Genomic DNA, 19000 nt, shown 5'->3' with positions numbered 1-19000 from the left:
TCAACAGTATTATTGCCCGAGGTGTGCTCCTGTTCAATATTGCAAAAGAACTGCTTTTGTTGGAGGCTTACTCCTCAAATAATATTTTATATCACAAGCTTGTTCATTTTTTAAATCATTCTTTTTATGCCATCCCACAGAATCATCTTCAGAAGTTAGATCTTTGTGGCCGTAGAGAAGATCAAAGATTTCAGAAACTGAAATAATTCCCATTGATTCCATAAATTTATATAAGGATGGGGGGGTTTACTGCTAGATGGATTTTCACATATTTGTGTGTTCATGCTCTTTCCACTACCCTAACTTGTCAGATCTGTTTATTTTTAAATTTGCCTAGAAAGGGTTAGCAAGCCTGAATCTGGGGACAACTGTGGGCCAGATTTACAGTTTGGTGGATGGAGTACAGCTGTCAGGGTGTTAGAGTACATTCTGTACTGCACCCTGAAGGACTACTGTCTGTCAAATTTAGAGAGAACTACAGCCTCAGCGGTAATCTCTGCTCTTTGCCACATAAGTTCATTTCAAGGTAAACAAAGCTGCCTTTGGTTTTAACTGAAATCCACAAAACGTTAGGAAAGTTTTTGTTTTCAAAAACAAACTCCCAAAGTGAGAGTTTGTTATTGAAAAGCATATAACTAATGACCCCCATGCCAGGGATTTTTTTCCCTGCATGTGGGCATACTTTTTTTCCTATCACTCACCACCAGGTTTTACTTGATGATGATGGTCCAAAAAAAAGTGCATCATACCATTCACTGTAAACAGGACAGATGGTGTAATGCCCTTTCTCTCATGGCCTCTACTCCACCTGACCTTCGGAGGAAGCTTTCCTTCGATGGAACTAATGGGGTCACCACCAACAGAAAGCTGATGGTCCATCTGACTCTAACTGAAGTGGGTGTCCCTCAGTTTAGCGAGCAAGGTTCACCATCACATTTGCAACAGAGGACCCTGTCTTCCAGACTCTAACACAAAGGGACTCATTATGAGTTCAGCGGACGGGAAGCCCCGTCTGCCAAACCTCCGATGGTGAGGTTGCTGCTTTACTGGTGACCTCCCCGCCAGCCCGATTACAACTTTTCCGCAGGGCTGACAGGCGGAAAGCAGGGTTGTTGCCCATCAGCCCAGCGGGAAGGGGCAGCAGCACAGTTGCCGGCTCGTAATCGAGCCGGAACAATGCTCCCGCATGCAGGGGACACCAGCACAGCAGACAGTGTGCATTACGAGAGTGCTGGGCAGGGGGATCCATGGGCATGGCATGGGCATGGGCAGTGCAGGGGCCCCTGTGGCCCCCTGAACTTGTTCTCCTCCAGCCTTTTCATGGTGGTGGTAGAGCCATGAAAAGGCTGGTGGAGAACCAGGTCATAATCAGTAGGGAGGCACTGACTTCAGTGCCTCCCTAGCTGATTCTGACCTGCACCACCGTCAGCCCAGTGGGAACATCATTCCCTGCCAAGATGGATGTCGTTTGGCGCTCTGACCGCCAAACTCTTAATTAGGCGGTAAGACCACTAAACTAGAGGTGATCATGACCGCCACCGCGAGTCTGGCAGTCTGTTTACAGCCAGACTCGTAATTACGATGTAGGAAAGTACCATCTTGCCTGGCATGTGACCCCCATTTTTCACATGTATGTAAGTTTGTTTTTGCCTGTTTCACTGGGATCCTGCTAGCCAGGACCCCAGTGCTCATAGTTTGTGGCCTGAATGTGTGTATCTGTGTAGTGACTAACTGTGTTACTGAGGCTCTGCTAACCAGAACCTCAGTGCTTATGCTCTCTCTGCCTTTAAAATTGTCACTATAGGCTAGTAACCAATTTCACCAATTCTAATTGTCACACTGGAACACCCTTATAATTCCCTAGTATATGGTACCTAGGTACCCAGGGTATTGGGGTTCCAGTGGATCCCTATGGGCTGCAGCATTTCTTTTGCCACCCATAGGGAGCTCAGACAAATCTTACACAGGACTGCCACTGCAGCCTGAGTGAAATAATGCACACATTATTTCACAGCCATTTTACACTGCACTTAAATAATTTATAAGTCACCTATATGTCTAACCTTCACTTAGTGAAGGTTAGGTGCAAAGTTACTAAGTGTGAGGGCACCCTGGCACTAGCCAAGGTGCCCCCACATAGTTCAGGGCAATTTCCCCGGACTTTGTGAGTGCGGGGACACCATTACACGTGTGAACTACATATAGGTCAATACCTATATGTAGCTTCACAATGGTAACTCCGAATATGGCCATGTAACATGTCTAAGATCATGGAATTGTCCCCCCCTGCCAAATCTGGTTTTGGGGTGCCAATCCCATGCACCCCCGGGGCTCCACTATGGACCTCGGGTACTGCCAAACCAGCTCGCTGGGGTTTTCTCTGTAGCTACCGCTGCTGCCAACCCATAGACAGGGTTCTGCCCTCCTGGGGTCTGGGCAGCCCAGTCCCAGAAAGGCAGAACAAAGAATTTCCTCTGAGAGAGGGTGTGACACCCTCTCCCTTTGGAAATAGGTGTTAAGGGCTAGGGAGGAGTAGCATCCCCCAGCCTCTGGAAATGCTTTGAAGGGCACAGATGGTGCCCTCCTTGCAGAAGCCAGTCTACACCGGTTCAGGGAACCCCCAGTCCCTGCTCTGGTGCGAAACTGGACAAAGGAAAGGGAAGTGACCACTCCCCTGTCCTTCACCACCCCAGGGGTGGTGCCCAGAGCTCCTCCAGTGTGTCGCATACCTCTGCCATCTTGAAACCAGAGGTGTGAGGGCACAATGGAGGCCTCTGAGTGGCCAGTGCCAGCAAGTGACATCAGAGACCCCTCCTGATAGGTGCTTACCTCACTAGGTGGCCAATCCTCCTCTGAGGGCTATTTACGGTCTTTCCTGTGGGTTTTTCCTCAGATAATGACTTGCAAGAATTCACCAGAGTTCCTCTGCATCTCCCTCTTCGACTTCTGCCAAGGATCGACCGCTGACTGCTCCAGGCCGCCTGCAAAACTGCAACAAAGTAGCGAGAAGACTACCAGCGACATTGTAGCGCCTAATCCTGCCAGCTTTCTTGACTCTTTCCTGGTGGTGCATGCTCTGAGGGCTGTCTGCCTTCACCCTGCACTGGAAGCCACAAATAAATCTCCTGTGGGTTGACGTAGTCTTCCCCCTGCTCCTGCAGGCACCAAACTTCAGCGTCACCGGTACTCTGTGACCCCTCTCATTCTGACGAGCGTGGCCCCTGGAACACAGGTGGAGGACCCAAGAGACCCAGACTGTCTAGTGGTCCAACTGTCCAAATTTGGAGGAGGTAAGTCCGTGCCTCCCCTCTCCAGACAGTAATCCTGTGCACTGCGTGAACTGCAGCTTCTAGGGCTTCTGTGCACTTTTGCAAGGAATCCTTTATGCACAGCCTAGCCCAGGTCTCCAGCACTGCACCCTGCATTGCTCAACTCGCTGAGTTGACCTCCGGCTTTGTGGAACCCTCTTTTAGAGTGTTGAGATGACCGCCATGCTCAGTCTTCTTGAACCTGTGTTCAAGGTCCTCTGCAGGGGCTGCCTGCTTGTGCGTGGGCTTTCTGTGTTGCTGAGGGCCCACTCTGTCTCCTCTCCCAAGTGGCGACATCCTGGTCCTTCCTGGGCCCAGGCAGCACTCTTTTTCTTCAAACATGACCTTTGCAGCTAGCAAGACTTGTTTGCAGTCTTTCTCCAGGGAAGCAATTCTGCATCCTCCAGCACTCCATGGGACATCTTCTGCACAAAGGAGAAGTTCCTAGCACTTTTTGTTGTTGCAGAATCTTCAGCTTCTTCCATCTGGAGGCAGCCATTTTGCTCCTTCATCCGGGGTTTAGTGGGCTCCCGCACCCCCCTGGACACTTTCACGACTCTTGGACTTGGTCCCCTTCCTTTGCAGGTCCTCAGGTCCAGGAATCCGTCTTCAGTGCTTTGCAGTCTGTTGTGGTCTTTGCAGATTCCTCTATCATGAGTTTAGTGTGTTTCTGGGGAAGTAGTATCACTTTACTCCTACTTTTCAGGTTCTTAGGGTGGGGAATCTTGGACACCCTTAATGTTTTCTTACACTCCCAGCAACCCTCTACACACTACACTAGCCTAGGGGTCCATTCGTGGTTCGCATTCCACTTTAAGAGAATATGGTTTGTGTTGCCCCTAGGCCTATTACATCCTATTGTATTCTACAGTGTTTGCACTACTTTCTGACTGTTTTACTTACCTGAGTTTGGTTTGTGTGTATATTTTGTGTATTGTACTTACCTCGTAAGGGAGTATATCCTCTGAGATATTTTTGGCACATTGTCACTAAAATAAAGTACCTTTAGTTTTAGTAACTCTGAGTATTGTGTTTCTTATGATATAGTACCTATATGATATAAGTGGTATAGTGGGAGCTTTGCATGTCTCCTAGTTCAGCCTAAGCTGCTCTGCTATAGCTACCTCTATCAGCCTAAGCTGCTAGAACACTACCAATCTACTAATAAGGGATAACTGGACATTGCACAAGGTGTAAGTACAATCAGGTACCCACTATAAGCCAGGCCAGCCTCCTACATTGGTGGTGCAGCGGTGGGATAAGTACTTGTAACTGCTTTACCACTTTGTCATTGGTGCTTTTCATAAGAAAAACATATTCCAAATACTTAAAAATATACACAGTTAACCTAAACAGTCTAACTCTTTTTCTAAAAACTTTCTACAAAGTTTTGAAAAGTTTGAAAAAGTTTTTCTCTTTTCTTTAAAAGTTTCTAAACTTTTTTCTCTATATCCTAAACTCTTTCTTGCAACTATGTCTGTAGTGGAGGCCACTCCCAAAGTTGTCCAGGCAACTTATGGCAGTTTAAACTTTAAACGTTTGAGGGGTCTTTGCATAGAAAGAAGTTTAAGTATTGGTAAGAACCCTACCAAAGATCTTCTCCATAGCCTTCTCCAAGAAAGTGACCAGAACCAGTCTGGCCCATCCCAGGAACAGGAGGTAGAGGAGGAGGGTACCCAGGAAGAATCAGGGGAGGGCCCTGAGGACACTGGGGAGGGTTCCTCCAAAGACCTGTCAGCTAATAGGCTACCTAGTGAAACTGGTAGTGGGAGGGGGTCACACATCAGTAGAGCACCTTTCACTCCAAAAGGCCAGGTAACTAGGGTTCAGGCAGTTAGTGTCAGGTCCACTTCTGCCAATTACCACATTACATCTGTGTCTCAGAATTCCCAGGCCTCCCACCCTGAGGATAACACCCTAGACAGGAAACTCAGAAATCTGAGGTTGGAAGAGGCCAGACTGAAGCTGAGACAGCAGCAGTTGGCTTTAGCCAGGGAGTCTCTAGATGTAGAGAGGGAAAGACAGAAGTTGGGGTTAGTTCCCCATGGTGGCAGCAGCAGTGTTCTTGATAGTCATCCTGTAAGAGAAACAGATTCAAGAAACCTGCACAAAATTGTCCCCCCTTACAAGGAAGGGGATGACATAAGCAAGTGGTGTGCTGCACTTGAGAGGGCCTCTATGGTATAGTTGGTCCCTCAAAGGCAGTGGGCTGCTATCTTGTGGCTATCTTTCACTGGCAAGGGTAGGGATAGGCTCCTTACTGTCAGAGAGAGTGATGCCAACAACTACAAAGTTTGGAAAGATGCACTCAAGTGGATACGGCTTAACCACTGAACAATACAGGATAACGTTCAGAGATACCAGAAAAGAGTCCTCTCAAGACTGGACAGACTTTGTAGACTGTTCAGTGAAGGCCTTGGAGGGATGGTTACATGGCAGTAAGGTGACTGACTATGAAAGCCTATATAATCTTATTTTGAGAGAGCATATTTTGAATAATTGTGTCTGACTTGTTGCATCAGTACTTGGTAGACTCAGATCTGACCTCTCCCCAAGAATTGGAAAGAAGGCAGACAAATGGGTCAGAACAAGAGTGAGCAGAAAAGCTCATACAGGTGGTGACAAGGATGGCAAGAAGAAGGATGGTAAGTCTTCTGACAAGGGTGGGGACAAAGATAAAAACATTCTGAGTCTTCATCTGGCACACAAAAATCCTCTGGGGAAGGTGGGTCCAAATCCTCTTCTAACAATCAAAATAAGCCATGGTGTTATTTATGTAAGAGTAAAGGCCATTGGGCAAGTGATTGCACTTGTCCAACGAAAAACAACACCAAGGCTCCCACTACTACAACCCCAACTGCATCCTCTAGTGCCCCTAGGAATAGCAGTGGTGGTGGGAAGATTACAACAAATAGCCAATCAAAGGGTGTAGCTAGGCTTGCCATTGGTAATGTAGTGGGGGTTGGTCTTGTTAGGGAGACCACAGAGGCTGTTTTAGTCTCTTATGGTGGTATTGACTTTGCCACCTTGGTTGATTGTCCCATTAATATGGGTACGTACAAGCAACTTCCCCTAATAAATGGTGTTGAGGTGTAGGCCTACAGGGATACAGGAGCCAGTGTCACTATGGTGATTGAGAAACTGCTTCACCCTGATCAACACCTCAATCAATCAATCAATCAATGCATTTATAGAGCGCGCTACTCACCCGAGAGGGTCTCAAGGCGCTGTAGAGGGGGGGGGGGGGAGTTACTGCTGCTCGAAGAGCCATGTCTTGAGGAGTTTCCTGAAGGCGAGATGGTCCTGGGTAGTTCTTAGGTGTACGGGGAGGGAGTTCCATGCTTTGGCTGCCAGGTAGGTGAATGATCTTCCTCCGGCGGTGGTTCTGCGGATCCGTGGGACGGTGGCGAGGGCCAGGCTGGCTGAGCAGAGCTGACGGGTGGGCACGTAGAACGAGAGGCGGCTGTGGAGGTATTCGGGGCCCATGTTGTGGAGTGCTTTGTGTGCGTGGGTGAGGAGCCTGAAGGTGATCCTCTTGTTGACGGGGAGCCAGTGCAGATGTTTCAGGTGGGCGGATATGCGGCTGTGGCGAGGGATGTCGAGGATGAGGCGTGCGGAGGCGTTCTGTATGCGTTGTAGACGTTTCTGAAGCTTTGCGGTGGTACCTGTGTCTAGGGTGTTCCGTAGTCCAGACGGCTTGTGACGAGGGCATGGGTAACTGTCTTTCTGGTTTCGGCGGGGATCCATTAGAAGATTTTTCGGAGCATGCGTAGGGTGTTGAAGCATGATGACGAGACAGCCTTGACTTGCTTGGTCATTGTGAGGAGGGGGTCCAGGATGAATCCGAGGTTGCGTGCGTGATCCGAGGGGGTTGGTGCGGTGCCCAGCGCCGTGGGCCACCAGGAGTTGTCCCAGGCGGATGGGGATTGTCCGAGGATGAGGACCTCCGTCTTGTCTGAGTTCAGTTTTAGGCGGCTGAGCTTCATCCATTCCGCAACGTCTTTCATTCCTTCCTGTAGGTTGGTTTTGGCGGTGGTTGGGTCTTTGGTGAGGGAGAGTATCAGCTGGGTGTCGTCGGCTTAGGAGATGATGTTGATGTTGTGTTTGCGTGCGATGGCGGCGAGGGGGCTCATGTAGATATTGAAGAGGGTTGGGCTGAGCGAGGATCCTTGGGGTACGCCGCAGATGATCTCGGTGGGTTCTGAGCGGAAGGGAGGGAGGTGGACTCTCTGGGTTCTGTCGGAGAGGAACAAGATGATCCAGTCTAGGACCTGTCCTAGGATTCCCGTGGTGCGGAGGCGTGTTATTAGGGTGCGATGGCACATGGTGTCGAAGGCAGCCGAGAGGTCCAGGAGGATGAGGGCGGTTGTTTCTCCGTTGTCCATCTGAGTCCTGATGTCGTCGGTGACTCCGATGAGGGCGGTTTCTGTGCTGTGGTTGGCTCGAAATCCAGATTGGGAAGGGTCGAGCGAGTTGTTAGCCTCGAGAAAGGCGGTCAGCTGTTTATTGACGTCTTCTCGATGACCTTGGCCGGGAAGGGGAGAAAAGAGATGGGGTGGATGTTCTTCAGGTCATTGGGGTCAGCCGTGGGTTTTTTCAGGAGGGCGTTGACTTCCGCGTGTTTCCAGCTCTCGGGGAAGGTGGCTGATGCGAACGAGCTGTTGATGATGTTCCGGAGATGGGGGGCGATGACGAAGTCGGCTTTGTTGAAGATGTGATGGGGGCAAGGGTCCGAGGGGGAGCCGGAGTGGATGGTATTCATGATACTTCTGGTCTCTTCTGAGCTGATAGGGGTCCAGTAGCTGAGTGTAGTGGTGGGGGCTGCTGGTTCGGTGGTAGGGGGCAGGGTCTGGGGTCCGAAGCTGTCGTGTAGATCTGCGATCTTTCGGTGGAAGAACGTAGCGAGGGAGTTGCAGAGTTCTTGTGAGGGTGTGATGTCGTTGGAGCTGGCGCTGGGGTTGGAGAGCTCTTTGACGATGTTGAAGAGTTCCTTGTTGTTGTGGGTGTTGTTGTCTAGTCGCTCTTTGAATGAAGTCCTTTTGGTGGAGCGGATCAGCTGGTGGTGTTCAGGGTGGCGATCTGGAGGGCTGTCATGTTTTCTGTGGTTCGTTCCCTGCACCAGGTTTTTTTGAGGGTTCGGCAGGATTTCTTGGATTCTTTGAGGGCGTGCGTGAACCATGGGGGTTTCCTGATGCTGGTCCAGCTTGGGGGGCTTTTAAGTGGTGCAAGGTTTTCGGCACAGTTGGTGATCCACTGTGTGAGGCTGTGGGCTGCGTTGTTGGTGTCAGTGATGTTGGCTGGTGGGTTTTGGCTCAGTGTTGAGAGGAGCTGCTCTGTGGAGATTTTGCTCCAGCGTCTGCGGGGGATTTGTTGTGTGAGATGGTGGTGAGTCTCCCGTTTGAAGGTGAAGTGGACGCATCAGTGGTCGGTCCAGTGTAGCTCGGAGGAGTGGCTGAAGGAGATGTGGTTGCTGGCGGAGAAGAGGGGGTCGAGTGTGTGGCCAGCGGTGTGGGTGGGGGTGTTCAACAGTTGCTTGAGTCCGAGGTTGGCGAGGTTGTCGAGCAGGGTGGCGGTGTTGTTGTCGTTGTTTTTCTCCAGGTGGAAGTTCAGGTCCCCGAGGAGGATGTAGTCTGGTGAGGCAAGGGCGTGCGGGCTGATGAAATCTGTGATGGTTTCGCTGAATTGGGCGCGTGGGCCCAGGGGTCTGTAGACGAGTATTCCTCTGAGGCTGGTTCTGGGGTCGCTGTGGATCTGGAAGTGTACGTGTTCGGCGGCGAAGGGGGGTGTCTTTGGTGGTGGTCGTGATGTTGATGGTGTTCCTGTAGATGATGGCGATTCCTCCTCCGGTTTGGTTGATGCGGTCCTTCCGGGCGATCTTGTAGCCGTCGGGGACGGCTATGGCGATGTCTGGAGCAGAGGAGGCGTTCATCCAGGTTTCTGTGATGAAGGCGACGTCTGGTACTGCTAATTTCATCTGTTCAATTAATCTGCTTATTTACTAATGGACTGTGTATTACTAATATAGTGGCTAATTTATGTTTATAGAGTGCCTAGGTCCTTTTTTCTAAAGTTCTGGTGCTGTTGTGTCCAGGAGGTCCCATAGTTTGATGGCGTGCTTGTGGACAGAGCGTGTGTTGAGGAGGATGCACTTGAGGTGGCTGTTGTTGCGAGGGCCGGTGGGTGGTCTGCAGGTTCGGCGGAATGTGTACTTGCAGGCTTGGCAGGTGAAGGGTCCATGGGTTTGTTTAGGGCTGGCTTGGTAGCAGGTGGTCGTTCGTCCGGTGTTGAGGGCGTAGAGGGAGGCAGCGTCGTATCTTAGTCGGGTTGTTTTGACTGCGGTGGGGGCCAGGGGTTCTGGCGCTGGGCGCGGTCCGGGTGCGGACGGGCGCAGACGTGCTTGCCTTTGGCACGCCTTTGGTGCGCCAGCGGCGCAGCCGCGCAGAGGGAAAGAGAGCAAATGGGAGCAGGGGGGGCGGGGCCACAAGGGTGGCAGCGGCGGGAAACGAACAAAGCGCTAAGGACAAGAGGAGAATGGAGAATGGAAAAAAGAACAAGAAAGGAACGACAAAGGAGGGAAAAAGCAAGAATCTACCTGGCAGGGGCCTGGGCAGGCGGAGCTGCAGCGGCGGGGAAGCGACCTACCCGAGGGTCAAGGGTCGCTGTCTCAGCCACGCAGCAGCCGTCATAAGAAGGAAGGGGGGGAGGAGGGGTCAGCTGGGAGGCGGGAGGGAAGGAGAGCAAATGGTAGCGGGGGGTGGGGCCGCAAGGGTGGCAGCGGCGGGAAACGAACAAAGCGCTAAGGACAAGAGGAGAATGGAGAATGGAAAAATAACAAGAAAGGAACGACAAAGTAGGAAAAAAGCAAGAATCTACCTGGCAGGGGCCTGGGCAGGCGGAGCAGCAGCGGCATGGAAGCGACCTACCCGAGGGTCAAGGGTCGCTGTCTCTGCCGCACAGCGGCCGTCATAAGAAGGAAGGGGGGAGGAGGGGTCAGCTGGGAGGCGGTAGGTGGGAGGGAAGGAGAGCAAATGGGAGCGGGGGGGGCGGGGCCGCAAGGGTGGCAGCGGCGGGAAACGAACAAAGCGCTAAGGACAAGAGGAGAACGGAGAATGGAAAAAAGAACAAGAAAGAAACGACAAAGGAGGAAAAAAGCAAGAACCTACCTGCCAGTGGCCTGGGCAGGCGGAGCTGCAGCGGCGGGGAAGTACCAAGTGACTGATGCTCATAACAACACTCTTAGCCACCCCCTGGCTGTTGTGAATCTCAACTGAGGGGGGTACTGGCCCAAAGAAAGTTGTGGTAGCCACTGATTTACCTGTAGACTGCTTACTAGGCAATGATTTGGAGACATCAGCTAGGGCTGAAGTGGAGTTGGAGGCTCATGCAGCAATGCAGGGCATTCTAGGGCATATCTTTGCTCTCACAAGGGCTCAGGCCCAGAAGCGAAAAGGACAGGGAAGCTTGGATCCTGGAACAATGGAGCAAGTGCTCCCAAAAGCTAGGGGTAGAAAGGGTATATCCTTGCCCACTATCCCTCCCTCTTCAGAAGATTCCCCTTTTGAGGAAGAGGAATCCTCTCCCTGTGCAGAACCTACACCAGATGAGCTGGCACCAGACACTGCTGAGCTTTTGGGTGCAGGGGGGCCTTCTAGGGAAGAGCTGAGTGTGGCACAGCAGACCTGTCCCACACTAAAGGGGTTAAGACAGCAAGCTGTCAAACAACAGAATGGGGATATTACTCATAGCCATAAGGTCTATTGGGAAGATAACATCTTCTTCACTGAGTCAAGGGACCCTAAACCTGGAGCTGCCAGGAGATTGGTCATCCCTTTGCAGTATAGGGAGTTTCTTCTGACTTTAGCTCATGATATTCCTTTGGCTGGGCATTTAGGCCAGAGTAAAACTTGGGACAGACTTGCTCCATTGTTTCACTGGCCTCACATGTCAGAGGACACTAAGGAGTCCTGTCGCTCCTGTGTGACCTGCCAAGCCAGTGGAAAGTCTGGTGGCACACCTAAGGCCCCCTTAATTCCACTTCCAGTGGTTGGGGTGCCCTTTGAGAGGATAGGGGTTGACATAGTTGGCCCCCTTGACCCTCCAACAGCTTCAGGCAATAGGTTTTGTTGTCAGACAGAGGTAGTAACTTCATGTCTGCATACCTCAAAGCTATGTGGAAGGAGTGTGGTGTAACCTACACGTTCACTACTCCTTATCATCCACAGACAAATGGTCTGGTTGAGAGGTTTAATTAAACTCTCAAAGGTATAATCATGGAACTCCCTGAAAAACTCAGGATGAGATGGGATGTCCTGTTGCCATGCCTCCTTTTTGCTTATAGGGAGGTACCCCAAAAGGAGTGGGCTTTAGCCCCTTTGAACTTCTCTTTGGGCACCCTGTAAGAGGTCCCCTTGCTCTTGTGAAGGAGGGTTGGGAACAACCTTTAAAAACTCCCAAGCAAGACATTGTGGATTATGTACTTGGCCTAAGATACAGAATGGCTGAGTACATGAAAAAGGCAAGTAAAAACCTTCAGGCCAGCCAATCAATCAATCATTAATTTATAAAGCGCGCTATGTACCCGTTAGGGTTTCGAGGCGCTACGGGGGGAGGCGGTGGTGCTGCTATCGTTCGAAGAGCCATGTCTTGTGGAGTCTCCTGAAGGTGAGGAGGTCCTGGGTCTGGCGTAGTGAGGTCGGGAGTGCGTTCCAGGTCTTGGCGGCGAGGTAGGAGAAGGATCTGCCGCCAGAGGTCTTGCGCTGGATTCGGGGGACGATGGCTAGGGCAAGGTTGGCAGAGCGTAGTTGACGTGAGGGAACGTAGAAGTTGAGTCTGGTGTTCAGGTAGGTGGGTCCGGTGTCGTGTAGAGCCCTGTGTGCGTGGGTGAGGAGTTTAAAGGTGATCCTCTTGTCCACGGGGAGCCAGTGGAGGTCCCTCAGGTGAGGGGAGATGTGTCATCGGCGGGGTATGTCGAGGATCAGGCGGGCGGATGCGTTCTGGATGCGTTGGAGTCGTTTGATGTCTTTTGTTGGGATGCCTGTGTAGAGTGCGTTGCCGTAGCCAAGAGCTACAAATGCAATGGCATGACCAGAAGGCTGTCCTGACTCAGTACCACCCAGGTCAGAAGGTGTGGGTATTGGAGCCTGTGGCCCCAAGAGCACTCCAGGACAAATGGAGTGGACCCCATCTCATTGTTGAAAAGAAAGGTGAGGTCACCTACTTGGTAGACCTGAGAACTGCCGGGAGTACCCTTAGGGTGCCCCATGTCAATCATCTAAAACCTTATTATGACAGGGCTGACCTAACCTTGCTCATGGCAACTGATGAGGGGCAGGAAGAAGAGAGTGACCCTCTCCCTGACCTCTTCTCCACCACTGAAGCTGATGGCTTAGTGGAGGGAGTGGTACTTGCAGGTTGCCTTACTGCTGAGCAGACGGACAACTGCATAAATCTCTTAGATCAGTTTTCTGACCTCTTCTCACTTGTCCCAGGTACAACTACCTGGTGTGAGCACACAATTGACAATGGAGACAGTTTGCCTGTCAAAAGTAAGATTTATAGGCAGCCTGAACATGTCAGACATTGCATAAAACAAGAGGTACAGAAAATGTTGGATCTGGGAGTAATTGAGCCTTCTGAAAGCCCATGGGCTAGCGCAGTGATGCTTGTCCCCAAACCTCATAGTAAAGATAGTAAAAAGGAAATGAGGTTTTGTGTTGACTATAAAGGTCTCAATCAAGTAACCGATACTGATGCTCACCCTATACCCAGGGCAGACGAGCTAATAGATACACTGGCTTCTGACAAGTATCTAAGCACTTTTGACTTAACTGCAGGGTATTGGCAGATTAAGTTGTCAGAGGATGCTAAACCTAAAACAGCATTCTCCACCATTGGAGGGCACTATCAGTTCACTGTTATGCCCTTTGGTGTGAAAAATGCACCTGCCACTTTTCAGATGTTGGTGAACACATTTCTGCAAGGATTGTAAGCTTTTAGTGCAGCATATCTAGATGACATAGCTGTCTTTAGCTCCACCTGGGATGATCACCTGGTCCACCTATGGAAAGTTTTGGAGGCCGTACAAAATGCAGGCCTCACTATCAAGGCTTCAAAGTCCCAGATAGGGCAGGGGAAAGTGGTTTATCTGGGCCACATAGTAGGTGGGGAACAGATTGCACCACTGCAGGGGAAGATCCAGACCATTATGGAATGGGCTCCTCCTACAACTCAACCCAGGTGAGAGCCTTCCTAGGCCTCACAGGGTACTATAGGAGGTTCACTAAGAACTATGGCTCATTTGCAGCCCCACTTAATGACCTCACCAGCAAAAAGATGCCTAAAAAGGTATTGTGGACAGCTAGCTGTCAAAAGGCTTTTCATGAGCTCAAACAGGCCATGTGCTCTGCACCTGTCCTAAAATGCCCTTGTTACTCTAAAAACAATCATAGTCCAGGCTGATGCTTCTGAATTAGGGGTAGTTCTATCACAGCTTAACACTGAGGGCCAGGATCAACCTGTTGCTTTTATCAGCAGGAGGTTGACCCCTAGAGAAAAGCGTTGGTCTGCCATAGCGAGGGAGGCCTTTGCTGTGGTCTGGACACTGAAAAAGTTGAGACCATACCTGTTTGGTACTCACTTTATTGTTCAGACAGTCCACAAACCTCTATTATGGCTTAAACAAATGAAAGGTGAAAACCCTAAATTGTTGAGGTGGTCCATCTCCCTACAGGGAATGGACTATACAGTGGAACATAGACCTGGGAGAACCCACTCCAATGCAGATGGACTCTCCAGATATTTCCACTTAGACAATGAAGTCTCATCTGGGCAAGCTTAGCCTTATTGTCCCTTGTTTGGGGGGGAGTTGTGTAGGAAAGTACCATCTTGCCTGGCATGTTACCCCCATTTTTCACATGTATGTAAGTTTGTTTTTGCCTGTCTCACTGGGATCCTGCTAGCCAGCAGGACCACAGTGCTCATAGTTTGTGGCATGAATGTGTGTATCTGTGTAGTGACTAACTGTGTCACTGAGGCTCTGCTAACCAGAACCTCAGTGCTTATGCTTTCTCTGCCTTTAAAATTGTCACTATAGGCTAGTGACCAATTTCACCAATTCTAATTGTCACACTGGAACACCCTTATAATTCCCTAGTATATGGTACCTAGGTACCCAGGGTAATGGGGTTCCAGTGGATCCCTATGGGCTGCAGCATTTCTTTTGCCACCCATAGGGAGCTCAGACAAATCTTACACAGGACTGCCACTGCAGCCTGAGTGAAATAACGCACACGTTATTTCACAGCCATTTTACATTACACTTAAATAACTTATAAGTCACCTATATGTCTAACCTTCACTTAGTGAAGGTTAGGGGCAAAGTTACTAAGTGTGAGGGCACCCTGGCACTAGCCAAGGTGCCCCCACATAGTTCAGGGCAATTTCCCCGGACTATGTGAGTGCGGGGACACCATTACACGTGTGTACTACATATAGGTCAATACCTATATGTAGCTTCACAATGGTAACTCCGAATATGGCCATGTAACATGTCTAAGATCATGGAATTGTCCCCCCATGCCAAATCTGGTATTGGGGTGCCAATCCCATGCACCCCGGGGCTCCACTATGGACCCCGGGTACTTCCAAACCAGCTCGCTGGGCTGTTCTCTGCAGCTACTGCTGCTGCCAACCCATAGACAGGATTCTGCCCTCCCGGGGTCTGGGCAGCCCAGTCCCAGGAAGGCAGAACAAAGAATTTCCTCTGAGAGAGGGTGTGACACCCTCTCCCTTTGGAAATAGGTGTTAAGGGCTGGGGAGGAGTAGCCTCTCGCAGCCTCTGGAAATGCTTTGAAGGGCACAGATGGTGCCCTCCTTGCACAAGCCAGTCTACACCAGTTCAGGGAACCCCCAGTCCCTGCTCTGGTGCGAAACTGGACAAAAGAAAGGGAAGTGACCACTCCCCTGTCCATTACCACCCCAGGGGTGGTACCCAGAGCTCCTCCAGTGTGTCTCATACCTCTGCCATCTTGAATCCAGAGGTGTGAGGGCACAATGAAGGCCTCAGAGTGGCCAGTGCCAGCAGGTGAAGTCAGAGACCCCTCCTGATAGGTGCTTACCTCACTAGCTGGCCAATCCTCCTCTGAGGGCTATTTAGGGTCTCTCCTGTGGGCTTTTCCTCAGAAAACGATTTGCAAGAATTCACCAGAGTTCCTCTGCATCTCCCTCTTCGAAATCTGCCAAGGATCGACTGCTGACTGCTCCAGGACGCCTGCAAAACTGCAACAAAGTAGCAAGAAGACTACCAGTGAAATTGTAGCGCCTAATCCTTCTGGCTTTCTTGACTGTTTCCTGGTGGTGCATGCTCCGAGGGCTGTCTGCCTTCACCCTGCACTGGAAGCCACAAAGAAAACTCCCTGTGGGTGGACGGAGTCTTCCCCCTGCTCCTGCAGGCACCTAACTTCAGCGTCACCGGTACTCTGGGACCCCTCTCATCTTGATGAGCGTGGCCCCTGGAACACAGGTGGTGGACCCAAGTGACCCAGACTGTCTAGTGGTCCAACTGTCCAAATTTGGAGGAGGTAAGTCCGTGCCTCCCCTCTCCAGACAGTAATCCTGTGCACCGCGTGAACTGTAGCTGCTAGGGCTTCTGTGCACTTTTGCAAGGAATCCTTTGTGCACAGCCTAGCCCAGGTCTCCAGCACTCTGTCCTGCATTGCTAAATTCGCTGAGCTGACCTCTGGCTTCGTGGGACCCTCTTTTGTAGTGTTGAGACGACCGCCAGGCTCAGTCTTCTTGAACCCATGTTCAAGGACCTCTGCGGGTGCTGCCTGCTCTATATTGCAAAGGGCCCCCTCTGTCTCCTCTCCCAAGTGGCGACATCCTGGTCCTTCCTGGGCCCCTGGCATCACCCTTTTTCTTCATCCATGACCTTTGCAACTAGCAAGGCTTGTTTGCGGTCTTTCTCCAAGGAAACAACGCTGCATCCTCCAGCACTCCATGGGACATCTTTTGCACAAAGGAGAAGTTCCTAGCACCTTTAGTTGCTGCAGAATCTTCAGCTTCTTCCATCCAGAGGCAGCCATTTTGCACCTTCATCTGGGGTTTAGTGGGCTCCTGCCCCCCCGGACACTTTCACGACTCTTGGACTTGGTCCCCTTCTTTTGCAGGTCCTCAGGTCCAGGAATCCATCTTCAGTGCTTTGCAGTCTGTTGTGGTCTTTGCAGAATCCTCTATCACGAGTTTAGTGTGTTTTTTGGGGAAGTAGTATCACTTTACTCCTACTTTTCAGGGTCTTGGGGTGGGGCATCTTGGACACCCTTAGTGTTTTCTTACACTCCCAGCGACCCTCCACACACTACACTAGCCTAGGGGTCCATTCGTGGTTCGCATTCCACTTTCAGAGTATATGGTTTGTGTTGCCCCTAGGCCTATTGCATCCTATTGTATTCTACAGTGTTTGCACTACTTTCTGACTATTTTACTTACCTGATGTTGGTTTGTGTGTATATTTTGTGTATTTTACTGATCTCCTAAGGGAGTATATCCTCTGAGATATTTTTGGCACGTTGTCCCTTAAATAAAGTATCTTTATTTTTAGTAACTCTGAGTATTGTGCTCTTATGATATAGTACCTATGTGATATAAGAGGTATAGTAGGAGCTTTGCATGCCTCCTAGTTCAGCCTAAGCTGCTCTGCTATAGCTACCTCTATCAGCCTAAGCTGCTAGAACACTACTAATCTACTAATAAGGGATAACTAGGCCTGGCAGAAGGTGTAAGTACCACCAGGTACCCACTATAAACCAGGCCAGCCTCCTACAGAGGTACTAAGTTATAAAGGGCTTGTTAGACCTGGCAGATTCTTGGTGTGTCTCGCCTGTCTTTTTGCCTTCTGATCTCCTGTTTTTATGATATACTTGACTCTCTTTTTGCTGGTTTATTGGCTCTGTGCCCTTTACCACTGCTGATCAGTGTGAAAGTGCAAGTCCTCCCTGTGTAAATTGCATTGGTGATTGGGTTATCCATGATTGGCATATTAGATTTACTGGCAAGTCCCTAGTACAGTGCACTAGGTGTGCCCAGGGCCTGTAAGTCAAATGATACTAGCGGGCCTGCAGCATTGGTTGTGCCACCCACATTAGTAGCCCTGTAAACATGGCTTGGACCTGCCACTGCAGTTTTAAATTGCCAATTCTACCTGGCAAGTGTACCCACCTGCCAGGCCTAAACCTTCCTTTTTGGTACAGGTAAGGCACCCCTAAGGTAGGCCCTAGGTAGGCCCACGGGAAGGTTGCAGTGTATTTAAAAGGTAGGACATGTACTGGTGTATTTTACATGTCCTAACAGTGAAATACTGCCAAATTTCGTTTTCACTGTTGCAAGGCCTATCTCTCCCATAGGCTAACATGGGGGCTGCCTTTAAATAATTTGATAATAAGAAATATGGAGTTTGGGGGTCTCTGAACTCACAAATTAAAAATACATATTTTAGTGAAGTTGTTTTTTAGATTATGAGTTTGAAAATGCCACTTTTAGAAAGTAGGCATTTTCTTGCTTAAACCATTCTGTGACCCTGCCTGTTTGTGGATTCCCCGCCTGGGTAAGTTTGACAGTTGGGCTGTTTGCACCTCTCCTCTAGACAGTGACACAAAGGGAGCTGGGGTGTAGCCTGCATATCCTGATGACCCATCTGAGCTACAGTAGAGGGAGGAGTGGTCACTTACACCTGAAAGGACTGTGCCTGCCCCCACACAATACTGTCTCCAACCCCCTGGTGTGTGTCTGGGGCCTGGCCTGGACAAGGAAGGATTTTGCAAACACTTGAGACTTTGTTTGAAGTTTGCCAACTTCAAAGGCAGAAAGGGGTAAAAGTATTGGACCCAAAACCCCAGACTTTTAGAATCTTTCTGGAATCAAGAGGAACCCATCCACCGAATTTCTGACTGGGAAGTTGCCGCCACACTGGCTAAATCCCCGCTAGACCCATTACGACTTTCTCGCTGGGCTGTGTTTTTGCCCGCCAGCCCAGCAGGAAAGTGGTGGCAGCATTGTCACGGCAGCAATGCCGCCGCCGCAGATGTGCAACATCACCCTTGCAATGCTCACTGTCTGCAGAGCAGACAGTGAGCATTGAGAGGATGCTGGGCAGGAGGAACCCTGCACTGCCCATGCCAAGTGCATAGGCAGTGCAGGGGCCAACCTGTAGCCCCCTGCACCCGTTCGCCGCAAGCTTTTTCATAGCGGTTTCACTTCCATGAAAAGGCTGACGGAGAACTAGGTCGTAATCAGCAGGGTGGCACTGCGTGCAGCACCGCCCTGACTGATTCCGACCTTCGCCAGCCCATTAGAATCATCCCGGGGGTGATGGCGGTACCCTAGCGGTCTGGCCTCCAGGGTCCTAATGTGGTGGTCTAATGCCACAGCAGCTGCTGTCCAGACCGCCACCGCGGGGCTGGTGGTCTCAAGACCGCCAGCCTCATAATTGGGCCCAAGTATGTAAACTCGATATTTTTGTGAACAATATTATTGACATGATATTCTTGTAATTCAAAATTGCCCTTGATTTTCTGTCATGCAATCTACTCCCCTTGCTTCCTTCAGCAGTACAGATTGATAATATCAGAGTTAGATCAAGATACAGTGCTATCAAGGTAAACCTCGAAATATTACTTTAAAATAAGTGAATTCATAAA

At 50.3% G+C, this 19000-nt stretch overlaps 1 protein-coding gene across 1 annotated transcript in view; it reads left to right on the top strand.

The window, feature by feature from the left end:
- AHSG (alpha 2-HS glycoprotein) overlaps positions 1–19000 on the top strand; it is a 72942-nt gene that overhangs the window by 9033 nt on the left and 44909 nt on the right. The window lies entirely within an intron of this gene.

The sequence above is a fragment of the Pleurodeles waltl genome, chromosome 11 (assembly GCF_031143425.1).
Source record: "Pleurodeles waltl isolate 20211129_DDA chromosome 11, aPleWal1.hap1.20221129, whole genome shotgun sequence".
NCBI lineage: Eukaryota > Metazoa > Chordata > Amphibia > Caudata > Salamandridae > Pleurodeles > Pleurodeles waltl.
This window is presented reverse-complemented; position numbering and strand designations above follow the sequence as displayed.